Source organism: Uloborus diversus, chromosome 9 (genome assembly GCF_026930045.1).
Source record: "Uloborus diversus isolate 005 chromosome 9, Udiv.v.3.1, whole genome shotgun sequence".
NCBI lineage: Eukaryota > Metazoa > Arthropoda > Arachnida > Araneae > Uloboridae > Uloborus > Uloborus diversus.
Window position 1 is genome coordinate 128,112,932 of NC_072739.1, and position 17,040 is coordinate 128,129,971.

Below are 17,040 nucleotides of genomic sequence, written 5' to 3' on the forward strand. Positions count from 1 at the left end.
TTTTGCCACAAAGACTTATTTGTACCATAAAACATAAATGACAATGCAACAGCGACATTTGTAAGTATCGTTTATGAATACAAAATACTTATTCGACGGCTGTCGGGTCGCCATTGTTCATTCTGTTGCTTTGATTTGCGAGCTTCGTCAAAGGTCGTCAGGCTGTAAATCGAGTACTGGGTATCATGAGACTGACGCGTTGACTGACTTATTAAAGGCAGAACAATGTTTTTCGAAGTTGCAAAAAAAAACTTTTTTTTTTTTTTTTGACAAACAAGCATTCTACCTTCTTTTCGAAACTTGTTGCATAAACTAGTGTTTCGGAATCGGTTGCGATGCGGGTTACGAGTTTGGGTATTGTTTCTAAAAAAGATTTGAATTTTAGGCAAATAAATAATGCTGAAATGAACTCTTACGGTAAGTATGACTGTATCATAACAGCTGTGATAAATATTTTTATGAGAACTCCGAAGCTGCATAAATACTTTTACGGGTTAAATATTTTCCTGACGTCATAAAGACAGTCGCGAGAATGACAGTAAAGTAGTTCTTTCGAAAACACATTCTCGCAACTATGGGTGGAAAATGACGCATAGGTAGTGTATTCGTTTTTAAAGTTAAAAAAAAGACTTGTGATGAAAGAAGCAAGGTCAGTTTCTAGCATTTAAAAAATTTAAAACGTGTTTGCTTTAGAGCACAGTGTCGGGGGGCCCCCTTCGAGCGTAAATTGTTGGGTGGGTGGAAATGCTCAGTTTTGCCGAACAAGGTTCTGAATTTTAACAAATTCTAAAATTTGAATTGCATGCATACTTACATCCAATGAGACGTCATTACTGTAGCTGTCAATCTACCGTTTCAGTTATCTAGTTATTTACTAGATGGCGGCACTTCAGCTATGTATTAAAAACAGTTGATTTTAGTAGTGTTATCTATTGAATAAGTAGATCACTAGAGTTTTAAATTGCCCGCTTCAGTGTCTGGTTTGTTGCATTCAAAAGTTTGCTGTGGAGGTTTCAGTATCAATATTCCAATGCAAAAAGCTTAAGGGGATGTGTTTTTTTTTTTTTTTTTTTTTTTTTTTTTTTTTTTTTTTTTTTTTCAGAAATGACGAATTGCTTATTTACCTCATCAGACCGTTTTTCATGTTCGTTTGAATTTTTAGACTATCATAACGTTTTTAATATTTATTTAAGGAGACTTTTTAATACTTATTTTTATTCTTGAGCATTCATGTTGTGGATATGAAGCCTATTCATGTAAACACTAGCAAAGGATGTAAGGTGAAAAGAAAAACAATAATTACTGTAAAACTGTGAAGTGTATTGTGTTTTTTTTTTTTTTTAATCTATATATAATAACAGTTGCACTTTTAAAAAGTATATAAGATACGTTGCAGAGAAATCTCAAGCACAGCAATATTAAGTTAAAAAATATCTTGAATAAAGTAAAAGCTATGTAGCAGGAACATTAACCTTTGTAGTTTGTACGGTTTAAAAAAAAGGAAAGAAAAACTGGAGTAAACAACGTAGTTAAAACTTACACTTTCAGCAAATTATTTGGACTGGCAAAGAATTCTTTCCAATGCGTAAATGAGTGAGCTTCGACAAAGAGTCAGTGCTCACGTCTTTATACATTGATGAAGGGATTTGTTTTAACTTCAAAACTCGTATTGCTGCAAATTTTTGCTAGTTCATTCTGCAATGTTTTTATTTATTTACTACAAAATTGCTCGTCAAGGTATGACGAGTGAAAATTGTTTCTACATTTGAACGAAGCCATTGCCTGTTTGGTGATATTTTGATAGTTGCTATTTTAACCGTAATTCCCGTCGATTAACCCTAAACTCCAGTAGATAGCGTTCATTGTTGACCACTTTTTCGTTTCTTCATTCCGCAGAAATGACACAGTCTTTCAATCCATGAATATTAACACGTGCCCCTAGGGCCCCCTTTTTTGAGTTTCGAAGAGAAAATTGCGGATTTTCTCATTTTTATGTAAAAATATTCCTAGGTTTCATATTTAAAGTAATTTTGAACCTCAATAGATGTTGCTACTTCCAGACTAACCATTCTCTCACTTTCATTCAGTAAAATTTTACATATTACGTAGGGTACATGTACACCAATGGCTTTGGGACAGGCATACCGCTATTCGCGCTCGTTTCAAACCAAGAGGCAGGGGAACATTTCTTTCCACAAAGATGCAGACAGGGGTCATTAATGAATGGCCTAGGCCATTAATGAATGATTTTTGACAACAACAAATTGCCTCCTCCAGGCTTTGGGGGTGTTGATTTAGAAAATGTTCTGTGTATGTAATAGGTGTGGCAAAAATGGTCACTAGGTTTCCATGCTGTAAATATAAGTAATGACAATTATATTTTAATTCGCTGTTCTTTAGTTATATACTTAAATATTTATGCATTCTTATAATTCAAATTTTGAAAAAACCTCGATTACGCTACCATAAAAATAAACTTTATTTTCCATATCTAAAATATAAATTTGAAAAAATTCCAGATCGGAATAATGTAAAAATCTATACTTTAAACTGTCTTCTATTTCGGTACATAGTCCTTTATTATCATCAAATTCCTCTTTGCTATTCACAAGATTTAGAAACCGAAATGGGTATCTATTCTAACCTGTTGAACCTTTTTTCTATATCTGGTCTAACACAACGCAAAACAGCTTGACAACTATTGATATCTGCTCGAATTTCATCAATATTAGACAAATGCCATATTAGGGACAAAGATGCTGCTCATTTATTAACAGCCTATGTAGATGCAGTAAATTTAAATCCAAATAACCTTATGATCAATCGTACATCCCTTAAGAGAGCAAGAGAAAATCTTCGAGAGGTAAAATCAGATTTCATGAATTTAAATTTAGATTTTTTAGTTATTCCCTGGGATACAAAGCTACATCCAGATGTAACTGAAAAAAAAAAAAAAAAACGCCGATAAGCTTAGCATGATAGCTTCAGGTCCCAATGTTGAACAGTTATTCAGAATTTCTGAGATATTTCTTCAGTTGTATATGATATCTTAGATGATTGCTCTTTATTGCTAACTGTTCAAGCTGTAATGTTTTATACAGCGGCTTACAATACCGGCCGTATAAATTGTGCATGTAATTTTTTAGAGCAAAAGCTGAACGGTGATGTATTGCATTTGTATTGCTATCATCATGCACTTGAAATCGTACTGCAGAGTGTCTTTAAAGAAGTTCTTGCCTTTCTTAGTTCTAGACTCGATATTCCATTATTTAAGCGCTTTAAAATTCAAAAAGTACACATACCACTTAAATTCTAAAAGAAGAATTTGATGACATATTATTGATCGTAGAAAGCGAAATTAAGAAATATTAGAGAATTCTCATAACGTGTAATAATATTGCTTGGTGAAGTCCTCCCTCCTACAGGGATATGTTTTCGGCAACCTGGAGCTTATTTGTGAGCCAGATGGGTGGCAAAAGGAATTTATTAATTGAAAATTTATATATTTAGGAAACAATTTAAATTGACCTTACATGAAGAGAATGCCCGTAAATGCTGTTTTACAGTTAAATGTTGAATGAAGATATAGTTTTTCGCAGCAACCCATTCTAGGCCTTTTAAATTAATATAAAGTCTAGGGTCTAAAAACTTGCAGCGTACAAAATGATGACAAACATGCAGCAGAAGCAGTGATTGAAAAATTCATAAATCACTTATGGTACTTAGGGGATGAACTAGTAGCTTTGTCCGTATTGAATGAAGGAATTAACTTTGAAGATAGGAAGAGACTACTTCAAAAGAATGCTTGCTGAATAGGAAGACGTGTCTGATGACTGTATAAAAAATTTCAGATAACAGTAGATGATTTGGAATACTTTCTTAGTAAAGTTCTTCCTCTTTATAAAATCAATTACAAGTCAATAAAACTGTTTGATTAGTTACAAACACCAAAAGATGTTTTCTTATTTGATCCTGATTCATGGCAAAATGAAGGAAGCTATTTAAAGGGAAGAGATATTGTTAAAACGCTGAAAGTTGTGAATGATACAACTGAAAGAGGAGCACAATTAATCGAAGAATTTCACAATCAATTTACCAAATATGAGTCACAAAAGCAATTTAGTATTTTACAGACAGTCCAAGACTATCGGGAAAAAAATGCACACGATTGAGATACATTGAGAAAAGCGTACAATTAAGGTCAAGTTTCTAAAGCACTATTTCATTCTTATTCAATGTAAAATCTTTAGACGATATGAAGTAGTTAAAAAGATTAATTTTAGTGCTACCTCGCTGTAAAAATATTTTGTAAACATAGGAGAAACGATGTACGGAGTCTGAAGTAAAAACTCGAAGATTTGTGGGAAAATTATCAAAAGTGTTAAAGTTCAACGTCCTAGGGGCACGTGTTATTATTGACCGATCGAGTTCAAATTTTGCACCGATTACTTTTTATTATAGTGTCACAAAACTAGGGGTTGACAAAACACTTGAGACCCACTATACAACACGCCTCTAATTCTAAATCTTGAAAAACCAGGAGAGTCTGGTGAGCACGGAACAACGCGAATTGGCAGTGGGTTTCCTCTTATAAATGCGTTGTTTGAAGAGAAGTGAGCAGGCAAAGTTCTTACAAAGTGAGAAAGATATTTGAACAAACACGTAACATGTGCAGTTAGGATTTTTTTTTCCAAGTGTGAAAATAATCCCTGGCGTTTTTTAGAGCAGTGAAAAATATGGAAACCGTAAAGAACGTAATAGGGATACATTTCATAAATAAAATAAAACAATATAAAATAGATTTAGACTTTCTACAAGGATGGAGTGGAAAATATCTGAGAAAGAACAGATGCGTATATCTTATTCAACATTCTTATTTTCAACATTTAGAACGCTTGACACTTGCGTCACAAAAATATATAACACTCAAATATAAAGTTTTTAGAATTTCCCATTCTCCCCCCCCCCTCTTTTATTTATTTATTTATTTATTTATTTATTTATTATTATTATTATTATTTTTTTTTTTTTTTCATTTTCCACGATGTTAGGTTTTAATCAAAAATAGAAAGCCTGAAAATACGTTTTACTAAACTTCTGAGGCACATTTCCTCAGAAATCTCCTCCTTTCAATGGGTGGCACATGTTTGTGGAAGCGCAGGGGCACTCCGATGGGAAGTCACTGTGGCCTCTTAAAGAATGGTGAATTTTGTCTGACGATTCGGCAAGTTTAGAGATAGCATTGCAATTTCTTTCTTTTTATTTTGTAATGATGTCCAATGTATCCTCTTATTAGAGGTATGCATGCTTTTTTATCATTCGCCAAAATTCGGAATTTCATTTAGCAAATTACGAATTTCCTCCCAATCAAAATTTTCAGTTCGGGGAGGGGGCGTCCCTTTTGAGGCGTTAAAAACGTCTCTCTGCGCATGTGAATCTAATTGCATGGGTGTTCCGATGGGAGGTCGCTGTGACCTCCCAAAAATGTCCATGTTCGGCAAGTTTGGGGACATATTTGCAGCATTGCAATTTTTGAATGCCCAAATGTCCTTTGTCATTAGCTGTGCATTTCCCTATTTAACTATTCGGCAAATATTGGAGCTCCATTCAGCAATTGAGAATTGCCGCCCTTCCAAAAATTTAACTTCGATGCGCTCCTGCTTCAGTGAGTCTCAGAGAGGCATATGACTCTGAGTAAAAATTTCAAACATTCTAGTTGCGTTAAGCATTTTTTTTTTTTTTTTTGACTAAATTCTATTTAACCATTTAATTATTTAACCATTTAACCACCTAAATTCTATTTAACCATTTTTAACGACCAATTTCTATTTACCATTCGGCAAATTTTGGAGTTCCATTCGGCAATTGAGCATTTCCGCCCTTCCAAAAATTTAACTTCAGGGAGCTCTTACTTCAGTGAGTCTCAGAGAGCATGTGACTCTGAGTAAAAATTTCAAACATTCTATTTGCGCTAAACATTTTTTTTTTGTTTTTGTTTTGTTTCTCAAAATGTTTTGGGAAGAGGCAAACGCCCCTTGCCGGCGCCAAGTCACCCGCCCCTAATTCTTAAATCTTTAAAAAATCAAGAGAGCTCGGAACATCGCGAATTTGTGATTCCCTCTTGTAAGAGCGCTATTTGAAGTGAGCTGGTAACCTGCCCGGAGGAGATCGATCCATTCGTCCCGAGGGGGAGGGGTGCTGCTCTCTCGACCATCTGTTATGAGGCAACCGCCTGTTGTCGGAACCGGATTCGGAGGAGCAGAGGCCCTTTCCGAGGCGGATCGGCTGCACTCTCCTGCCATAGATCCTCTCTGAACGAGCAAACGATTGTTTGGCATCTTCGTGTAAACGTAGCTTTTCTGCGCTGCTGCTTGGATGCGTGATCCTTTGGATCAGAGGCTACGAGTTGCGGCCTCGCATAGGATATCATCCATATAAATGAACAAAATAATAATAATCATTTTTATAAACTTAGTAAATTAATTGTTTAAAACTAATTTTCAACATAATTACTAACAACTTTAATTTAAACTAATTTATTTGACGAGTCCTTTGAATTACAAGTTTTTAACGAAAGGTTTATTTTACTCTTTAGTAATCAATTTTTTATTTATTTATTTGCTTATTTGCGCAGACGATACTGTAAAAAACGTAATAATTAATAATACCTGAAGCAAACGGCATAGAAATGCTAGTCTAGCTAAGTGACTTATTATTTGAGAGAAATTTATTTTTTATTTAAATTTTTTCTAGTGCTAGTTATAGCTACCTCCATTGAATTGAAGGTATTACTAGAGGGGTTTTTCCCCCTCCCAAATTGTGAAAATCCTTCTTGACATTTTTCGGAGGAGAGAAATTTATTTTGGAAGATGGAAACACACGAAAACAGTAATAATCATAGTAGTGATCCATTCCAGAAGAGAATTACCACTTTCTAAGGTGAAATAGAAGATGGCTGAGAAGTGTTTGATTTATTAACATTAAGAACGTTTGACATTTTGAATTTTTAACAAAATCATTCAGATGTGATATTTTTTTAATTACAATTGATTTTCCATCACCCCTTTTCCTAAATGCCATTTTAAATTAAAAAGCAAAGCATGAAAATACGCTTGACTAAATTTTTGGGGCGTATTTTCGATTTTTCAATGCGTAAAATATGCTAATAAGAGCGTTAAAAATATTTCTGGTCGTAGCTGTCTTATTGTTGTTCTATTCCTGACAATAGTAGAACCAGCTTCTGCACACAAAACGGAAGGGGCGTCATAAATGTAATATTAGAGCACACACAAAAAAAAAAAAAAAGGATTTGGACCTTCCTCCCAGACTTTTCTTGAAATTAAAATTTTAAAAACTTTTTTTTTTTTTTAATTGCCATCTTTGGTCGCTTTTAGAGGTCTGAAGATCAGTATCGCCTTGGCACACCACGTGGATCCGCTCTTGGTTCTTCTTAGAAATTCAGCTTTATTTTATTTGTTATAGATTTTGCTTACTTTCGTCATTTCTTTTCTTGGAAGACATGCTATGAAACACATATTATTAGGCATCGTCTTTTTAAAAGACAATCTCTTATGAGTATAAAAAAAAAGGAAAAAAAAATTAAGCAAAATTTAACGTAAACTAATTCCTTTGAAAAGTCATTTGTTTCACCAAAGGTTTCTTTCGGTGTTATTATTATCCTTGTTATTATCATCATCATCATCACCGTCATCATCATTAATTATCATTATTACTATTATTATCATAATCATTAATTATCATCATTAATATTATTATTATTATTATCATCATCATTAATTATCATTTTTACTAATTTTGCTAAATCATCATCGCCATCACTATTATTATCATTATTTACACAAAGGATACTGAAAAAAAAATAAGAATAATTTTTCCATTCAAACAGCATAAAAATTATATCTAGATAGTAACGCATCATTTGAGAGTAATTTATTTTTTATTTAAAAACCTGTTCCCAACAACACTGTAAAAAAATTCCGAAACGTTACTGAGTACTTCCGTGTAATGTTTCGGGATTTATATAGTTTCTTTGAAAAATCAAGTTTCCTTATCAAAAAGTTTCTTGAATCGCTACACGCCGCACGAATGCAGACTTCTGACTGTTGTAAATAATATGTTTAGCTCCCAGTTTAAAGATTAACTGACCGTATTTATAAAGTGTGCCGCTTCAGTTTGATTGTGGCCCGTCCAGACTGCTAAAGCGTCCAAAGGGCGAAAATCAGTCTATGGACTACGTAGCTTAGCAAGAATTTTCAATTCTTTCTTAGCAGTCTATAGACTACGTAGCTTAGCAAGAATTGCAATTCTTTCTTAGCTTTGGCCATGTTTGAAATACTGCTTTTGAGCTTTCTTCGAAACGCAGTAAGGTGGCAAACTGTTATAATATACCCACCTAAGTTTAGTCTAAGATTCAAGAGCCACAACTGATTTTAAACGGGGAGAGTTGTGAATATTTTTCAGTAAGGTTACCGAGTTTTAGCGGAAAACGTTCCTGGTCTTTACAAGATATGTTACTGACAGAAATTGGGCACATCAGCTGCCCATTATATTCCAGGAACGTTTCTGAATCGTTTTTACAGTGAAAGCATTTATTTGTTATATGAAATTTTATTTGTTAAATTACATAAGTTAGCGGACGTAAAGAAGTTATGTATGATGAACATTAGATTTCTTTTTTAAGTTCGTAATTTCAACAAATACGTAATATTTTGTTGATATCTAATATGATTGGCAAAGTAGTTCAAAAGTAAACACTTTGGGGGAAAAATTAAAATTTTCAAAAATGTGCATGTTTTTAACAAATTCTAAAGTTTCCGAGACCTAATTATTGCAGTCAGGTCGTTCTTCTTTTTCCTTTTTTTTTCATTTTTATTATTCCATTTTAATTATTTATTTATTCACTTACTTACTTTTTTATTATTTTTTCTTTTTATTTACTTTTTAATATTTTTTTTTCCCTTCGGATTTTTTCGATCTATAACTGATTACTCTGTGTTTCTAAAAGTCATAACTTTGCATAAGTTTCAGTCTCCTTTCCTGATTTTTTTGTAATACTAAATGTCATACAACAATGACACGGATGAACAGCAATATTTTCAAATTCATGCATAACACTTAAAGCAACAATCAGGAAGAAGTTATCTATGAAGTATGAAATGTGTGCAACTTTAACTCTAAAAGAAAATTAACAACCAGATGCGAAAATATTTATCGTCTGCAAATAAACAAATTAAGAAACAAATAATTAAATGTAATTCGCAACTCCAAAGCTCGAATACGCTACCTTGCGGTGATTAACATACTAAAGAAAACGGTAAAACATTCCATCAAACGCGTTTTCTTTGGGGTAAATCACAGGCTTCAGACAGTTTATGATGTAATGTAATTTCAGAAGAATAGAAAAGAAAGCTTCCCACAAACACGATGAAAAAGTAGTCATTCACTAAGCGTCAAAGTAAGTTATAAAAGTTACTGCGTGTGTTTGTTTTACCTTTTTCATCCGCCATTAGACAGTGGCTGCAGCGCTCCCTGTAGTTTATTGGAGTTGAGGATAACAAATGCAATAGTAGAGCAACTTTCTTTCTTTTAAATTAAAAAAATCGCTTTTAACTCTCAGACGATACTTTTTTTCACACTGTATCATGATAGACTGGCACAACAAAAAGTCTGTATAGTAGAAAAAGATAGGAACGTCAAAAGCGAAATAAACAAGTTTTAAAAGCGAACCAACAATAAGATGCAAACAGATTTATCAGCTACGTAGTAATAAACAAAAAAATAAATAAATAAATAAATAAATAATTAAAATAACAAATGCAACAATAGAGCAACTCCCTTTCTATTTTAATAGAATTGCTTTTAACTCCCAAACGATGTTTTTCACAATGTATTATAAGCTGGTACAAGCTGTCTCTTTATAGTGAAAAAAGATCGGAACGTCAAAAGCGAGATAAACGATCTTCATTGCTCGATGAGAAAAAAATAAAAGAAGATGAAGTTTAACATTACAGAGAGTGCAAAGAACATTTTATCACCAAAAAAACATTACGAAAATAAGTGCTAAAAGTTTCTGCAGACGACATTTATTTACAATCATTTGTCGATTAGAAGCATCAGCAAAAAGTTAAGAACTTCCTATAGAAAGAACATTTTTAAATGCTTTCACTCCTTAAAATTCCAAGAGCTGTTCTTTGCAATAATTTCACTGTCAAAAAGTTCGTAAGATTCCAACATCCTCAAAAGAATGGAGAAAAGCCTCTCGGAATGGCGTGCTCCGAAAGGGCGGGGCATAACGGGAGTCGGTGATATTCCGCAGATTCCCCTCGTTTCCCAGTATTTCCCCACGTTTTCCCTCTCCGCTCGCGCGATTCTCTCCCGCGGGGAAAAATCTTCCTTCCGCTCTCGACTATACAATGTCAATAAAAGTAACTCCCAACTCATCCGACTGTCATGTCGGCCATTCAGCCATTTAATTCTCGGTCCCATGATGACGTCACATTGGGAAGCCGTAATGTTAAGTCTCTACTCCGGGAGTTACGTCATGAATTGATACTATTAATTGACAGTCGATCGTTGTAAACGTTGTGTGGGAGGATTGAGAACTCCTTTTGCACATTTTGATGCTCCCTCTTTTTGCTCAACATCTAATACGCATATTGTAACAAATATTGCAAAATACACAATTAATCAAATTCTCGTAGCATAACTAGTACTTACGATCCCTTTTTCAACAATAACAAATTTTTACCAAGCAAAGGAGAAACACATTACAAAAAAAAATAAATAAATAAAAAAATAACTATAAAAAACATTTATTTGAATTTTGATGTCTTGAATTCAAATTATGTTTTTCGCAATCACGAATTGTGATCGTACCCTCCTCGTTCAGTTTCTTGCCTCTAGAACTAGACTGGAAAGGAAATGGAGAAGAAATTCGCACCCATCATATTAGGGCTGGTGATTGGCTAGATTACGCAATACAAGGCATATTCACAAAAAAAGAAATAGTCATTAGGATGTGGTTATAAAGATGTAGTTGTTATGGGGGAAATTTGCACCCTTATACGCACCTTGAAGTTTAAATTTACAGTGCATTTTTACCTCTGACATTTTTATTTCTTATCAATCATAAATCATAGGGATTAGTAATCTAGGATTTTTTCGTATTTAGATGAAGTTTTGCTTTTTAAGTTTATCTATGTTGCTGTTTTTCCTGAAAAAACGTAATTTTACATCTCCTCCCGTTTTAAAAGTAAAATTTGCTAAAGTTAAGACTTGAATGGACGCAAACGATTCGTAATCGTGGAGACGAAAATTTGTTCTCTTAATAAATACAGTAGACCTTCGTTTTACGCGGGGGTTATGTTCGACGGAAATGCCGCGTAAATCGAAACTGCGTAAATTGAGAACTTATAGTAGAGTTAAAATAGGGGTTAGGATCCGTAGATAAAAAAAAATACTTCATTCTAGTGATGACTAATTGTATAATAAGTTTAATGCGTACTTACATGGATTTTTATGCACAATATGCATAAAGAAAACATAAACTCATTTCGTGTTCTGTTTATAAAGAAGGGCTGGATATGATAGTCTTTTGGCTGTCATTAAGAATTTTTCTCTGTAATTCTTTGCGGAGCATTAACACAACCATGAGCACTTACGTCATTTCCACGATAGAATCTTCTTTCACTAACAAATCAGAGAGATCATTTCTATTGTCTAGGAATAGCTCAAAATTTTCAGTGTGAACGTCTTTGAATGTATGTCATTGGTTTTGGCCTCCTTTGTCACTCCTAATAGCTCTTCTTCCAGTGAGTTCTGAAATGTGTGAGTTTAATAACTTTACATCCGAAAAGAGCTCTGGAACCAATCGCATACCAGGAGCTCAAGTTCGGTTATTAGCACGCCAAAATGCAGTTTATTACTTGTAATCTGCAATCTTTAGAAGTTTGGATTTTGAAAGAGAGCAATCTGTTTGCACTGCCGCATCCGCGTAAAACCGAAACTCATCCGCGTAAAGTAAAATAAAGGTGTCAAATCTTAAACAGTGTATAATCGAAACCGCGTAAAATAAATCCGCGTAAAACGAGAGTCAACTGTATTAAAGCATCGAGCAAAACTTACTCTCGGTGTCATAGTAATCTGAAAAATTAGAGCAACATCAACCTCGGTCAAATGAGCTTAATAAGCAATTATTGATTGCTCAAAAAAAATATTAATAACAAAAATAATGATAAATAAATAAATTAATAATAAATAAAGTCAACTTAGGTCAGAAAGGTTTCTTTTTTTTTTAGTTTCTTCTTAGGAACAATTAAAATAAACAAATATGTATATTCAAATGACATAATCACAATATTACGTAAGTGGTAAAATAGAAAGCGTATCTACCCTAGGGTGGTTCAAAAAAACTTTTTTTCTGCTAGAGTCCAGGACATCCCCTATTCTTTAAAACTCACTAGTAGCATTATGCTGTAAAAGTTTTATTTTCTTACTCAAATTTTAAGAGGGTGCTCAATGACCTCTTAATTTAACATTAGCGTAGCATAGAAAATGCCACAAAATTATAAACATTTAAATTCCCTAACTGTTTTTTTTTTTTTTTGTAAATAATTATTTTATTGCAATGTATATGCATATATATGCATATTACTAGTGTATATTATAATATAGAGCATTGTTTTTCAGTTCAATGAATTTTTTTAACCCCCCTCCCCATACTAATGAAGTTTGGGGGAAGGAGTTGAGCACCCTCTTTCAGTTGAAATAGGAAGCTGAAATTCTTCCAGTCCTATTACTATCCACAAGTCTAAAAATATTGAGGGGTGTCCTGTTATCAAGAAAAAACTTTTTTGTTTTACATGTATTTTTGAACCACTCTAATCTACTCGCTTCGCCACTGACAACATTTATTCCTAAATTTATATCCTGCTTAATATCATAAATAAGAAAAAAAAATTCTCCCATACAAAACCAAAATTATGAATTAAGATTTAAAAAACTTTATAAAGTGTCGTTCACTGCAAGTTTTAAAAAAAATGTTGGGTAATGCGGGTCAAATTGAAAGGATGAAATATTTACTCTGGTTTTAGCTATCTAGTGACATTTTAACCTTGTAGTAACACATGTATTCCATTCCAGTCAAGTAAAAATTACCTCGGAAAATCAAAGCCAGGGCCGTAATCAGAAAATAATTTCGGGGAGGGTTTAAAAACTCATGCAGGGCAAAATGAGAGTCTATTTTATTTACTTATTTAATCCTTTTTGCAAAAAATTAACGTATTCGTTTACTAATCACTTCATTTACGTTCTTTCATTTAATAATTTCCTTATTTATTCATTCATTCGCTTATTTTCGTATTCATTTACTATTTTATTCACTTATTTATTTCTTCTCACATTTTCACTTATTTATCTATTTCTTTATTCGTTTTTTGTTTCATTTTCTTTTCATTTTTTCATTCTTTCTTTTATTTACTCATTTATTTGACAAAAATATGTTTAATAATCGAATAGAAAATATTTGATTTAAAAAATATCTTATTTTTCACTTTGGCGAATGAAAAAAAAAAGTGTAAATTTTCCACCTTTTTTAGCGGTACAAACTTATTGCCAAAAATAAAAATAATAATGTTTCAATGCAAATTTTATTGTAAAATACATTGTTCCTTCTTTATGTACCGCAATTTTCAGCACAAATTTCCAATTTGTTCATTCTGAAAAAAGTAATATTAACGATTTCACTTTCCCCCACATTTCCTTATTTGAACTTGAGCGGATGAATAAAAAGTATTTTATTAACGTTGAAAACTTTTAACAAGATATACAATTATATAGAGGGAGAATGTGAACTAATAGTAAAAATTCAAAAAGATTTGAATGAAAAAAAATTGTTCATTTGGTGACTTTTTAAAAACTTTATTGTACCAGTGTCATCATTTTTTCAGTAAATTATCTACTTTATTTCTTTAGTTATGCATTGCCAACATTAGAAACCAAGCGCATTCAAAGTTACAGACCATCTTGATCTACCATCTTAAGCAGTCTTTCATCCAGTTCCTCGATACTATGGTGATAATAACATTTTATTATGATTAGTCGATGAGAATCCTAACTATCATATTAATTAAAATTAGAAACCATCTTTTTGCAGTGATTTGATTCGCCGAATCTTCCCCTTAGCACAGCATATGTTTCCTTAACTCGAATTCATGAAGCAAAAATTCTTTAATTATCTTGGACGCCCAGATAGGAGATCACGTGAGGTCCATGTGACCTTTCAAAAATTTCCTAATTTGGCAAATTTTTGTCTAACAATTCGGCAAATTTATCCCGATTCAGCAGAATTTGAAGTTCTAACTATTCGGTAAAATTAACATCATTCGTCGAATTTGGAGTTTCGTTCGGCAAAATTATCATCATTTCGCAAAATTTGAACTTCTATTCCGTAAAAATATCATCGATTCGGCAGCATTTTATCCCATTCGGCAAAATTTGGAGTTCTGATCGGCAAAATTTTTCACCGCCATTCGGCGGAATTTGGAGTTTTATTTGGCAAAATTATCATCATTCGGCGGAATTTGGAGTTCTATTCGGCAAAATTTGGAGCCCATTCGGCAAATTGAGAATTTTCGCCCTCCCAAAAAAAAAAAAGGAAATCAGGGCGTCCCTGCTAATAAAGTAGTTTGGCTGCTTCATGTCTCGATCAGAACTGGTTATCTTCTACAGTAAAACCTGACTACAACAATTCTGTTGGGAGCAAAAAAAAAAAAAAAATCATAATGGATAGGTTTTCGTTATAAACAGTTCGATTACTCATGCTAACATTTTGCTGGGGCCAAAAAAAAAAAAAAAAATATTGTTATAGACAGGTTATCGTTATAAACAGTCGTTATACACAGGTTTCACTGTTCCAGTTATTTTGCACAGACCCCACGTTGTAAAAGTAGGGGATAAGTGGGTACAGTGAGACAGGGAGAATAGTAAGACAACAGTAATTTATTTTCTGTTTGTATATTTCCAGCGTGGTAAAAGGTTTGAAAAGTCAGACCGACATACTGTTTACATTATTATAGAAAAAGGTTACTTTCAAGTATAATGTAGGAAAAATAGCTATGTCATCATAGTTTGAACCCATCAAAGTAAAATATCCCCATTGTTTGTTGCACTGTTTCTAAACTGTTAGATAAACGTTACCGACTGGTGCTATTAATCCTGCATTAGCCTACTTAAGTTCATTTTAGCAGCATAATAATGTTGTTAATTTTCTTTGTCGGAGAATGGCAACTATCGAGTTTATATTTTGCATTGAGGAAACAGCGAGACAGAAGAGTGAAACACCATTAAATCGTCGTCCACTGTTCCCATAGCACTTTTATTTTAAAAGTGGAGAAATTATACATTCAATTAAAGTTAATTACAAATATCTTGTTTATGCAAATAATAATTAAATAAGTTTTAAAGCCCTGACATCAACAAAATAAGGAAGCTTGAAGTGAATTATGACTTCATATCTGTATAATATCACATAAATATTTCCATTTCGTACTTATTCAACTTACATTATTTTTTATTGTTTCATTGCAATATGCTAAATGTTATGATATTTTTCCACATTTCAAACATTCAACATGCCTAGAAGAAAGGAAATCAGATAAGCTATTTCGGAGATTTTCTGAAACAGATAGCAAAGAAGATGCTGTACTAATAACATACAAAGGCTACAGTGATAGCATTCCATCCTTATCTAATGCTACATCACAAGATGACACTTTATGTCAATTTACTAATCAAGAATCACTAAATCATTCTATCTCAGTCCCAAACAGATATGCGGTAGGTGTCACTACTGTGTGTTAAACACGACGTTAGCTCACACCAAAACCGAACGACAACAATATTTCATGTTTTTCCAGGTAAATTTTTGATTCTTTATAAGTTCTCTAATTCAAAAAATATGAGTCTAACTCTTCCCAATTAAGGGGGGGGGAGTGAGACAAATTTGCATTTCGTTTTTATTTATGTATTTATTTTCTTTTATCGTTAGAGTGCGAATTCGTAGTTTTTTTCCTACATCTACTTTATTAATACTTCGTACAGTGACAAATATTATGCCATTTGAAGTAATTTAACATCTGTAATTTTTAATAATAAAAAATGTAATTGAATTTTCGTATTTGACTGTACTCACTCTTCCCCTGCAGCTTCGTTTGTCCGGAGTAACCGAGACCAATGGTAATCCGATAATCCGGAAATTATGGATAATAGGAAAGCAAATCTGTAAATAAACAGACTTGCCATTCATTACGAAAAAGCATGTTTCGTAACAAATTTACATGGAACAGTTTAAAAAAAAAAAACAATGCATTTTTCGCACAATTTCTCAACAAAGGATTGGTTCACTGTCTTCTAGTTTAAATGTGTGTCGTTTGAATAAAGCCCGGTCCATCTAATTCAAAATTATTTACGATTACGTAAGATTTTTAAAGAAGGCTACGAATTTGTTCCGGATAATACGGACAAGGACGTGCACAGAAATTTTGGAGTCCGTCACAAAAAAACGTTTCCGCCCCCCTCCATATTATTTACCCCTATATTTCACGCCTAGTTTAAAAAATGTTAGGCCCCTTCCGGCTCGTGTCCAGGCCAACAAGTGACCCTACTCCCCCCCCCCCTTGTGCATGCCCCTGATACGAAGATCCAGATAAAAGAAGGCCGGATAAGCGAAGTTCTACTATATATTAAATTCAAAGCCTAAGGTTTAAAATTCTGAAAATGTAGTGCAAATATATACGCCTAAAAATGCCAAACCCGGGAAAATACATTGAGCAAGTTGCTTATTTATCTTTTAAATCTTCAGACTACTTGTAGACATATTGCGGATATCTCAACTGCATTTTTTACGACGTAGCAGCGTGGACCGCATAAATACTTTCAAATAAAGTACGTCGATTATAAAACTTCAGATTTGATAGCCTATACGTGCGTTGTGTTCAGCGAAACTTTTTCTCAAGGGATGAT

At 33.1% G+C, this 17,040-nt stretch overlaps 1 protein-coding gene across 1 annotated transcript in view; it reads left to right on the top strand.

Annotated features, from left to right (window-relative positions):
• Window positions 1–348: 348 nt before the first annotated feature.
• LOC129230486 (TOX high mobility group box family member 3-like) overlaps window positions 349–17,040 on the top strand; it is a 117,083-nt gene continuing 100,391 nt past the window's right edge. Inside the window, exon 1 of the mRNA XM_054864887.1 lies at window positions 349–417. The gene's annotated coding sequence lies outside the window, so the exon portion shown is untranslated. The remainder of the gene's footprint in view (window positions 418–17,040) is intronic.